This window comes from Staurois parvus, unplaced genomic scaffold, assembly GCF_062004578.1.
Source record: "Staurois parvus isolate SC_StPar_1 unplaced genomic scaffold, SC_StPar_1.0 ptg000116l, whole genome shotgun sequence".
NCBI classification, from domain to species: Eukaryota; Metazoa; Chordata; class Amphibia; order Anura; family Ranidae; genus Staurois; species Staurois parvus.
In genome coordinates this window covers 4,520,708-4,531,760 of record NW_028317912.1, presented here as the reverse complement: position 1 = coordinate 4,531,760, position 11,053 = coordinate 4,520,708, and positions in this window count along the sequence as shown.

Here is an 11,053-nt window from a genome sequence, read left to right as displayed (position 1 = left end):
AGTGACAGTCCTCCAGGTACTTTATGTATTAAAGTGCCTGGAGGACTGTCAGTTTTTGTCCACTACAACCAAATTATGTCTATTTTTCTCCATAAATCATTTTTATTCAAGTAATATTCATGCTTCCAAATAAGTTTTAAATATTAAACAACAAAGAGAACAGAATTTGGCTAGTATAACAAGGACAGTGTACATACTGGAGCATACTACAGTTTAGCTTGTCAACAGCCAATCCAGGGTGTGTTGTCCTGTATATAATGTCAAGAGATCTGTGGAAAGGAGTCAAAGTCATCAAAAAACACTACAGCACTCAATCCAAGGTACTTCAGAAAATACTAAGGTGTGCAATGCCTCCTCAGGGGCAGCCCTCCACAGATCGGGAAATCTCCAGTCAACTGTAAAAAACACAAGAGGGCGCAAACTCCTCGTGCATTACCACCATACAATTTATTTAATCTTTAGAGACAAATGGATACTCACAAACGAATAAAAACAGCAGGCATATAATATGGATGTTTCAGCCTTAGATGATACATCCCATCTTGGAACCAACTTGGTCAGAAAGCTAACGCATTTCAGGACTCAAGCCCCTTCCTCAGAGCTGAACCAGGTAGCTTTCAAACCAAGTTGGTTCCAAGATGGGATGCATCGTCTAAGACTGAAACATTCATGATATATGCCTGCTGTTTTTAATCACTTGTGAGTATCCATTACAGTTGAAAGGAGTCAAAGACTAAAGCTGCCAATACGATAACATCACTTGAAAAAAATGTTTTTAGAATGTTAATGGGGTATTATTGATGGCCATCATTGACCATAGTGACAAGGAAAATGGAAAAAGGAGGATGAAGAAAAATCGTATCTATCAAGCATACACAGGTTCATCCTAAAATGGAATGTAGAATTCAAAACAATGGCATGGAAATCCAACAAAATTTATCAAGGTTTTCATACAAAATGTGCCAAGTCCAATTTGGGATCAAATGCTCTGGCAAACGATTTTTCTGAATTTCAATATAAGCATTTGAATGAACTACTAGCGTTTGGCCAGCTTTAGATGTTTTAGGTCTACATGTGATTTACAATACCAGGAACAGGAGAATTTTGGAGATTACTTTGGTGACTCTTCTTCATTCTTTTATACTACTAGACAAGGGCATTCTAGACACGTGGCCCAGTAGTCTCTAGCTGTAAATTGAATTATGAAAACGATGAAACTGTACAATTTTACTGTATATAAATGAGCACTATGAAAGCAGTTAATAAAATCGCATTGTAAAGTCAGTAAAAGTAAGAGTAAAGCCATTCAAAAATATTTCAGGTCTAAAAAGGGTCTGGAGGGCTAAGTCACCCATAGGCCTTTTTGTATGTTTTCAGAATTTCATATATTTTCCAATGCCTCTAATTCAAAATCAGGAGGCAGGTGTAATTCCACAGGACGATATAAACAACTCACTAATGCTGCCCATACAAGTAGTGACACTACTGTACAATCTGACAGTTAAACTGATAAACTATTTAGTATTTTCCCAATTGCAAGGAGCATGGCAAATGGAAACCACCAATCACTGCATTAATAGAAGAGTGATTGAGTGTGCCAGAAAGGGACTGAAATTGCTTTGTTTGCAACTTTTACTAACAACACCAAAATAATAATGCTCATATGTCTTTGGAAAACCAAAAAGGGGAACTCAAGCTGTGCACTTCCAATTGAGAAATCAATTCACCTAAAAATAATGCATCTCTATAGCTTTTTATGCAAAATTACAGATATTCTACCAAAATCCAAATGAAATTGAGAACAGCACTCTTCAGGTTTAGGAAGATGATTGGCTTAGTGATAACTTTAGTCAAGGTCAACATGTTTAATAATGGAGCGAACTCTCTACTAAGGCCATGGACAGCAGTTAAGACCAGAAAGTTCGATGATGTTAGATTTAGACCCAGCATTAATGGATTCGGGTGACCCATGCCAAATTTGTATATCAGTGTTATTCCTGGTATTAAAATTTCTAAAAGTCTTCTGGGGAAAAGGGACCCAAGGCTGCTCCAAAATCTGTATCTGCCCTGGGCAATTTAGCTTGACTATCATGCCAGGTGTCACCTAGTCCCATTCTTCTGTCTTAATATCCCTGGTAGATGTTCACAGATCTCTAATAAAGACCCCACCCCCACCCCACTGAACTCTCTCTAAATGTTCTAAACTGCTGTCAACATAAGAATTGTTTTTACATTTCTGCAATAAACTATGGCATGCAGATAACATACATATCATGAAAATGAAGCTCCATTTCCCAGGAAGTTATTTGGCACATAAACTGGTGGTGACATTTTCAGGCAAGCAGCGAGCAGCTTAGAGAATGTAGAGGAAGGTATGTAACACTAGCAGGGATATCACAGAGTAGAACACTGAACCTCAGGGAAGGTAGCAGAAAGGACGCCAGTCCCGACTTATCACATTCTGTAAAACAAAGGTGCTTATTTTACCCCCTCCGGTCTTTTTCTGGTTAGGTGACAAATAAATGAAAATGGCAGTTCTGTTTGTTCTATACAGGTGTCTACAGCTTTTGTTACGGTCATTGGAACTGAAGAATTAATGGCTTTATGAGAGAGGTTATTCTAGGACATACATGCAATATGTTTTTATAGATGACATAATGATATACAATGGTCTGTTCATAAGCTACCACCACTTTTCTGTGCATTGAGATAATGGTTTCAAAAGCATACAACATAAGGGGCACATGCACACATATTCATTAATATGGGTTGAAAGAATGAGGTCACAAAATTTGTATTGTAATCTGGATACTCTAGTTTAGGCTTTAATATGAAAAAAGACAGACAAATGATGGATGGATGGATGGATGGATGGGCCAACCAACAAACAGAGACACAGGCTAAGGATGGAGTCAGTAACTCACATTCAAACCTGCGTTATTGTAGCTCACATCTTGCTATTATTGTGCATTGAGGTTTCTTGACATATATTCTTACATGGCATCGTAATGCACAAATAAAGAGCAACCACTTACAAATCGCCTGCAATGTACTGTGGACAAGCAGCCTGTGAGGCAAAGTGACATAATGGTATGTCGCTGCCTGTTTCTGGGTTTCTGCCCCCCCCCCTCCCCCCACTGTCACCCGCTGTGATTTTATACAGCCTGAGTCTGTCAGCAAGTCCTGGCCAATGATTCATGTGTCCAATCACAGTCCATAGCTCTGTGTTGACATTCAATACAGGTCTCTGTACAGAGGGATCGATTTTACTCTTTATCATCTTCAAAGCAGGGATGAGAAACAAAGAGTAATAGGAGCACATAATACACACATTACACATTGGTAGGCACGCATTTAACCTCTTGATTGTCCTAGATGTTAAACCCTTCCCAGCCAGTATTATTAGTACAGTGAATGTGTATATTATTATTACTGGCACTGTATTAGTGTCACAGGTGATGTCAGTGGCAGCCAGTCACTTACCCCTTCCCCCCTGGTGTCAGATAGTGTCAGATTGCCCTCCGCACTATAGAAGTTAGTATAAAATAAATAAATACATAAATAAGTAAAAATTCCAGTATATACAGTATACCATAGTTTGTAGATGCTATAACGTTCACGCAAACCAATATACACTTATTGGGATTTTTAAATAACAACCACTTACCTGTCCCAGGATCCAGAGGTTTGTTCATCCCAGCTGGGATCACTGACCATCCTCTGTCCTCGGTGCCAGTATCTTAAGTTTGGGCACCCGGCTGTGACAGCTTGCGGCTTCACAGCCAGGTGCCCACTACACATGCACAAGCAACGCTGCACATTGTGAATGATCCCACAGTCTTCTGGGACCTGTCACTTGTCCCAGAAGACTGCTGGGAGGGAGGAGGAGGAGAACTTCCTCTTTTGTGTGGAGCTCTGCTTTAAGTGGGTAGATTGGGTAGAGAAATGAGAGATGGAATCAGCTGTTCAGAAATTTACAAAGAAAAGGCAAAATAAAATAGCTCTTGCTAGGAAAAGGGGAGAAAAATTAAGGGTTCATTTTAAGCATGCATCCCAAATGTTTCCTATGATCAAAAAAGTTTCAGTTAGTTTATGTGATGAAACGTCCACTGCTGTACATAAAATCATTGAGCAGTGGGACATCTCCCCACCCTAAAATGTATCTTTGCACAACCAGGCTGCATTCAGCTTCCTGGCAGTAGCCTCACCACCCCAGCAGCAGTCTGGGGCCTAACTGACATATATGCGTTTAGGCATTGATGGTCCCCTTCCAGGCTAGAAGGCAACACCCACAAGAATCCTGTTGCCTTTGAGTTATTGGAAATGTGTCAGAATTCTCATCCCCCATTTTTTTAGTCAGCAGCCCAAAAAGATTATAGACACCTCATCATTACAATTAGACTGTCCAGAATGACTGTATATTGCAAATTTATATAGCGTGAAACAATCATGCTGTACTATTAACATTACTAATGATATTCACATGCAACCATTATGTGTGACAGGAATAATACTCTGGCAGACTGTTTAATGCTGCAACAAATACAAGTCTGGACTACAGGCAACTAAATTACAAATATTCAAGGATGCATAAAAACCATGCACTGATCATGTAGTTTCATGGCGTCATTTGTTGTCTTCTATGTACGGCCTGTAGTAGAGTAAATCTTCACATTCTTGTGTTAGATGTCTCTGTTTGTGTAGAACCATGGCACTGCACAGGTTAATGCGCATGGCACTTCCTGTGAAGAAACTATATATCCCCCAATCCTCACTCTAGTGCACTGCAGGTTAGAGCTAAACAGTAATTAGATCTGCAACAGGCACAAACAGGCAGAGCAATTAACAGAGAGCTCACCATGCAGTGCTTCACCATATTAGCATACCCACATTTGTAATACAACACAGAGGAAATGGCAAGGCATGGACTGGATGCTGTGTGACCCGATACAGGAGTTGCCTATTCCTTTAGCAAATAGGGAAAGGGTAGCAGATTTAATACATGGACATAGGGGAGTCAATCAGCCACAACACTACAAACTGTATCTGTAAATCCAATTTTGTTGAGAAAAAAAAATTTCCTCTGGGAGATCAATGTACGCTATTTTGCCAAGAGTATTGGAAAACGTGCCTTTACAACTTTAATGGCATCCCAGTCTTCGTCCGTAGGGTTCAATATTGAGTTGGCCCACCCTTTGCAGCTATAACAGCTTCAACTCTTCTGGGAAGGCTGTCCACAAGGTTTAGGAATTTGTCTATAGGAATGTTTGACCATTCTTCCAGAAGCGCATTTGTGAGGTCAGGCACTGATGTCGGATGAGAAGGCCTGGCTCACAGTCTCCACTCTAATTCATCCCACAGGTGTTCTATCAGGCTGAGGGGTCAGGACTCTGTGCAGGCCAGTCAACTTCCTCCTCCCCAAACTCGCTCATCCATGTCTTTATGGACCTTGCTTTGTGCACTGGTGCGCTGTCATGTTGGAACAGGAAGGGGCCATCCCCAAACTGTTCCCACACAATTGGGAGCATGAAATTGTCCAAAATGTCTTGGTATGCTGACGACTTAAGAGTTCCCTTCACTGGAACTAAGGGTCCAAGTCCAACACCTGAAAAACAACTCTACACCATATTCCCCAATCCACCAAACTTTACACTTGGCACAATGCAGTCAGGCAAGTACCGTTCTCCTGGCAATCACCGAAGCCAGACACATCCATCGGATTGCCAGACAGAGAACCATTACTTGTCACTCCAGAGAACACTTCTCCATTGCTCTAAAGTCCAGTGGCGCTGTGCTTTACACCACTGCATCCAACACTTTGTATTGTATTTGGTGATGTAAGGCTTGGATACAGCTGCTCAGCCATGGAAACCCATTCCATGAATCTCTTTCTATGCACTGTTGTTGTGCTAATCTGAAGGCCACATGAAGTTTGGAGGTCTTTAGCTACTGACTCTGCAGACAGTTGGCAACTTCTGTGCATTGTGCACTTCAGCATGCGCTGACCCTGCTCTTTCATTTTACGTTTCCTACCACTTGGTGGCTGAGTTGCTGTTGTTCTCAGTTGCTTCCACTTTGTTATAATACTACTAACAGTTGACTGTGGAATATTTAGTAGCAAGGAAATTTCAGGGGTGGACTTATTGCACAGGTGACAACCTATCATGGTACCATGCTTGAAATCACTGAGCTCCTGAGAGTGACCCATTCTTTCACAAATATTTGCAGAAGCAGTCTGCATGCCTAGGCGCTTTATTTTATACCCCTGTGGCCATGGTGGTTATTGGGACACCTGAAATCAGTGATTTGGTGGGGTGTCCCAATACTTTTGGCGATGTAGTGTACATTGTAGGGATTTTAACAAACTTTGTTGCAAATTCCTACCTTTTGTTATTCTGAAAAAAAAAGCTGTGTGTTTGTCTGTGTCTATGCGTAAAATAAATGTGAATTGGAGTGATTTTATCATTTTTAATCAGCTGCTCCACTTGCAGGGCTCTATTGAAGAAAGTGGCAGGGTCTGCATCCCTTTAAATGTGATTTCCTTCCCGTTGGCAATATCTCATTTTTGTTGCAGAGGATGTCTGAAATGTAACTTGTATCTTAGTGCAGATTTCATGGAAAATCAATATGCAAGAAATTACATTTCTGGGGGGGCGTTGTTTACACCATCTGTGTACAGAGCTCTTCCAGGTTGCCATATCACATTGCATTTTACAGAAAATTACAGAGCTGCAGTTCAAAAAAATATTTTTTAAAATACTGAATTTGAATATGAATTGTTTAGCAATTGTTTATTATTATTTTATTTTTTTCTTGCTATTTTTTTTCCTGTGATATATTTACCCTACTACTTTTTAAAGAACAACTTGATATGTTTTACAGACCTTATGAGCTGCCTGCCAAAAAGGTAAAGTAGACCTTTAGGTCTCCAGCAGGGGGCATGAAACTCTCACTGTCAATTCTTCAGTGCTGCCTATTTATTTGTATTTATTTTAGGTATTTCTATAGAACTGTCAATTTACGCAGCACTTTACATATTGTACATTCAAAAATACCTCTGTCTTCAAGGAGCTTACAATCTAAGCTCCCTGTTTTACATGCATACACACACACATACTAGGGGTCATTTAAACAGGAGCTATTTGACCAGCATGAGTGTGGCAGGAAAACCAGGGTACCCAGAATCAGGCCCAGACTGGGACGTAAAATAGGTATTTTAGACTGAGCAGGCAAGGCACCGGGGAGGGGGGGTAGAATGGGATGGGTGATGGGCGTTCGTGGAGGTAGTTGGTGATGGGATATTCACGGAGTTGGTCCTCTGCACTGCAATGTAAAGGGGCACTGTATTGATTACAGTGCCCCTTAACAGTGCAGTTCCCCTTACATTACAGTGCCCCTAGCAATCACAGCCCCCCCATCACAGTACCCCTTGCAATTATGCCACCCTCTTCTCTCTAATCAGAGTGCTCCATTTTACTCTCTGCCTCCCCTGCACAGTCCTACTTTCAGCAAAAAGACATCCCCATATATTCAGCAAAAATTCAACAAAGAGACACCCCAATCCAGCAAAAAGAAATCCCCATCCAGCAAAGAGACTTCCCCATCCAGCAAAAAGACATCCCAATCCAGCAAGGAGACATCCCCATATAGCAAAGAGACATCCCAATCCAGCAGAGAGACATCCCACATAGCAATGAGACATCCCCATATAGCAAAGAGACTTCTTCATATAGCAAATGGACATCCCAATCTAGCAAATAGATATTCCCATCCAGCAAATAGACATCCCTATATAGCAAAGAGACAGCCCAATTCAGCAAAGAGACATTCCAATCCAGAAAAGAGACAGCCACATATAGCAAGGAGACATCCCAATCCAGCAAAGAGACGGCCCAATCCAGCAAAGAGACGGCCCAATTCAGCAAAGTGACAGCTCAATCCAGCAAAGAGATAGCCCAATCCAGAAAAGAGACAGCCCAATTCAGCAAAGAGACAGCTCCATATAGCAAAGAGATGATCCAATCCAGCAAAGAGACAGCCCAATCCAGCAAAGAGACAGCTCCATACATAGCAAAGAGATGGCCTTAACCAGCCAAGAGACAGCCCAATCCAGCTAAGAGACATCGCAATCCAGCAAAGAGACAGCTCCATATAGCAAAGGGATGGTCCAATCCAGCAAAGGGACAGCCCAATTCAGCAAAGGGACATCGCAATCCAGCAAAGAGACAGCCCAATTCAAAATAGAGACAGCCAAATCCAGCAGTGCAGTGTATTTCCAGTGGCCTGGTATGTGTCCCCTGCTGGCGCCCTTCTTCTGCACTCCCAGTTTGCCACCGCTGGCCCTGCTGTAGGCATGGCTGCATAGCAGGAGGTGAGCAGCAGCCGCGGTCAGTGTTAGCCATGTCCAGACCACAGCCACTGCTTACCTCCCACTATGCGGCCCAGTCAACAGGCTGCTCTTCTTAGAACACACAGCCCGGTGGCAAATGCTGTGGGTGCTCTATGGCCAGTCCAGGCCTGCCCAGAACAAACCTACACAAGAATGGGGAGAACATGCAAACTCCATGCAGGTAGAACCCTGCATATAATGCAGATGTTATGCTACTAACACACCAAAGCAAAACATACAGCATGGATGGTGATTGCTGATTTGCAGAACCAAATTTGGACTGCATAAAGTGGACAGCATGCAAGCATAATCCACAAAACAGGCATTAGGTCAGGGTAGGCAGCAAAAAAAGATGTAATTCTAGAACAGGCAGAAGATTAGGACAGGCTTCAGGTTGAGGCAGAATCCATGGGTAGTTCAAGTCCTAACCAAAAGCATTTCAAATTACAGACAGACAAACAGCAAACAAAAACATTGGATCAGGCACAGGCTAAATGTACCCATGTTACATTAAAGCCTGTTGGCTGAAACCAGGTGAGAAGCTTGCAGCACAACCATGTCCGCAGTGCTGAGGAATGTTTGGAAGAAGTGAGCTTGCAGCAAAATAATTATATAATGCACATGGTGGAGGTGAACATACAAATCTACCAGAATTAAATCTCCAATGTTCAGCGGGAAAAGAACTAACTGCCCATGACCTGCAAACAAAATGCACCCACTAGCAGATTGTTACACCACCTCAATTATTTCTTACGGTCTGTCAGTAATTTCAAGCTTGGCAACTCTAAGCTGTGCCTCTCAAGCTAGTGAGAACCAAACAGGTTCTCTAAGCCTGTTTTGCATATTGCACCATTGTAGACATTTTTACACTGACAAATGAATTCCAAATTTCTTAAATTATTATTGCGAAATTAGATTTACTGGAAATAATGCTTTGAGCTGTGTGTCTCACACCCTTTTTTTGGAAAAAGATTGTGTTTTGTTACGATATTGTTGTTTTTTAGCACATATACATTCCACAGAATTATCTGAGAAGGTTTAATGTGGCCAGGAGTACACCACACCTTCCTGTGCTGTCAATACCCTGTTGGTTTTGCTGCTGAGTCTCTGCAGGTTTAAAGTCATTAACAACATTTATCTTGGATGACAGTTCATTAGTTTTATGTTTTTCTTGTCTATGTCCTTGTTTAGCTAATGATTTACTGCACTTCAAATTACCATTTCATATTAAAAACAACACGCTCTCACTATCAACCGTCTGCATGTTTCAGACATGGTATATCTGGTATAGAGTATTCTGGGCTGTTGCATGGTAGACATGAAAAAAAGTGGGATCCTCCTTAGTTAATACCCTTATATCCCAATTCAACCCACTCCCTCCTTTAGACACAATAGTTATTGGTATAAAGCTATTTAAAAAAGAAAAAACACAAATCCCACAAGAATATAATAACAAATCTACAACTGTATTGTATCTCTGTTCTGTTGTGATCCAACAGCAAGAGCCTGGATATGAGAAAGATTGGACTGACCATGCATTTAGAGAACTTGATGCATAATTTATTTGCCTACAGCTGTATTTGTAACCTCATTGGTTCTTGTAAATAAAGAATTTGAAAAAAGAAAATCTTCAAAGTGAACCTGTACCTGTGTTCATTACAGATTCACTTTTCCGTGTAGTTCCTAAGTAGCATTTACTTTAGGTGCTGTGATGATTGTGCTGTGATGATTTGGGGGTTTAATAGCTCTTTGGTAGCGCCAAACAGTGAATTTACTCCATAAAAGAGGTACGGTTTAGGGCTTTTCTGCCCACTTTTTTTTAAAACAAAGCAAAAGTTCACAAAAAAGTGTAGCGCCCTCCTAGGTAGCTAGTGGGAGCTAGATTCTAAATTGTTAGTCAAAGGATGAGTAGTAACCTGTGGTAATAGTCAGAGGGAGGTCAAATTCAGGTCAGAGCTGAGAGGCTCTGCAGACCAGCTCTCTGGAATTTCCCCCTGCTTTAGAGTTTTGGAGAAAATTCTAGCAGCAGTGGGAGGCAGTGAGGAGTGACTGGTCTGCACTGTCAGGGGATCTTAGCCAATCCCCAACAGGAGGCTTGGCTTGGGGCCAAGACAACACTTAAGAGTGACCGAACCTGCTCAGCAGGGGGAGAGGTCAGCTGGAAGATGGAGAAGTGAGAAGCTGGAGAACAGGGGCCTGGGAGGGGGCCCAGATGGGAGGGGCTCACCTACAGGCAGAGGAGCTGGTAAGGAGAAAAAGCTCAGGACCTCATCAGTCCCCAGAGTGAGGACCACCTATGCAGCAGGGAAGGAGCGACCAAACAGAAGGTCTGAGAGCAGCCACCAACCCAACAGCTCATAAGAGGAGGACTGAGTAGACCTGCACCCCCTGGGCCAGTATGAGTAAGCAGCACTCTGGTGGGAAACTGGATTAGCTGCTACTGTCTTACCCTTAAAATGAAAGGCACTGGATCCCCTGCCCAGGAATTCACCCAGAACAGCTGAATAGAACAGTATCTGTGGTCTGGGGTGATACAACAGGAGATGCTGGCTAGCTCTCCAGAATAGAAATTTTTGCTGTAAAGACTTGTATATAGTTCCAGGAAGTTTGTCCTCTGTTGCCATTCCCTTGGGCATCCCATACACTCCTTACCCCATGCAAGTT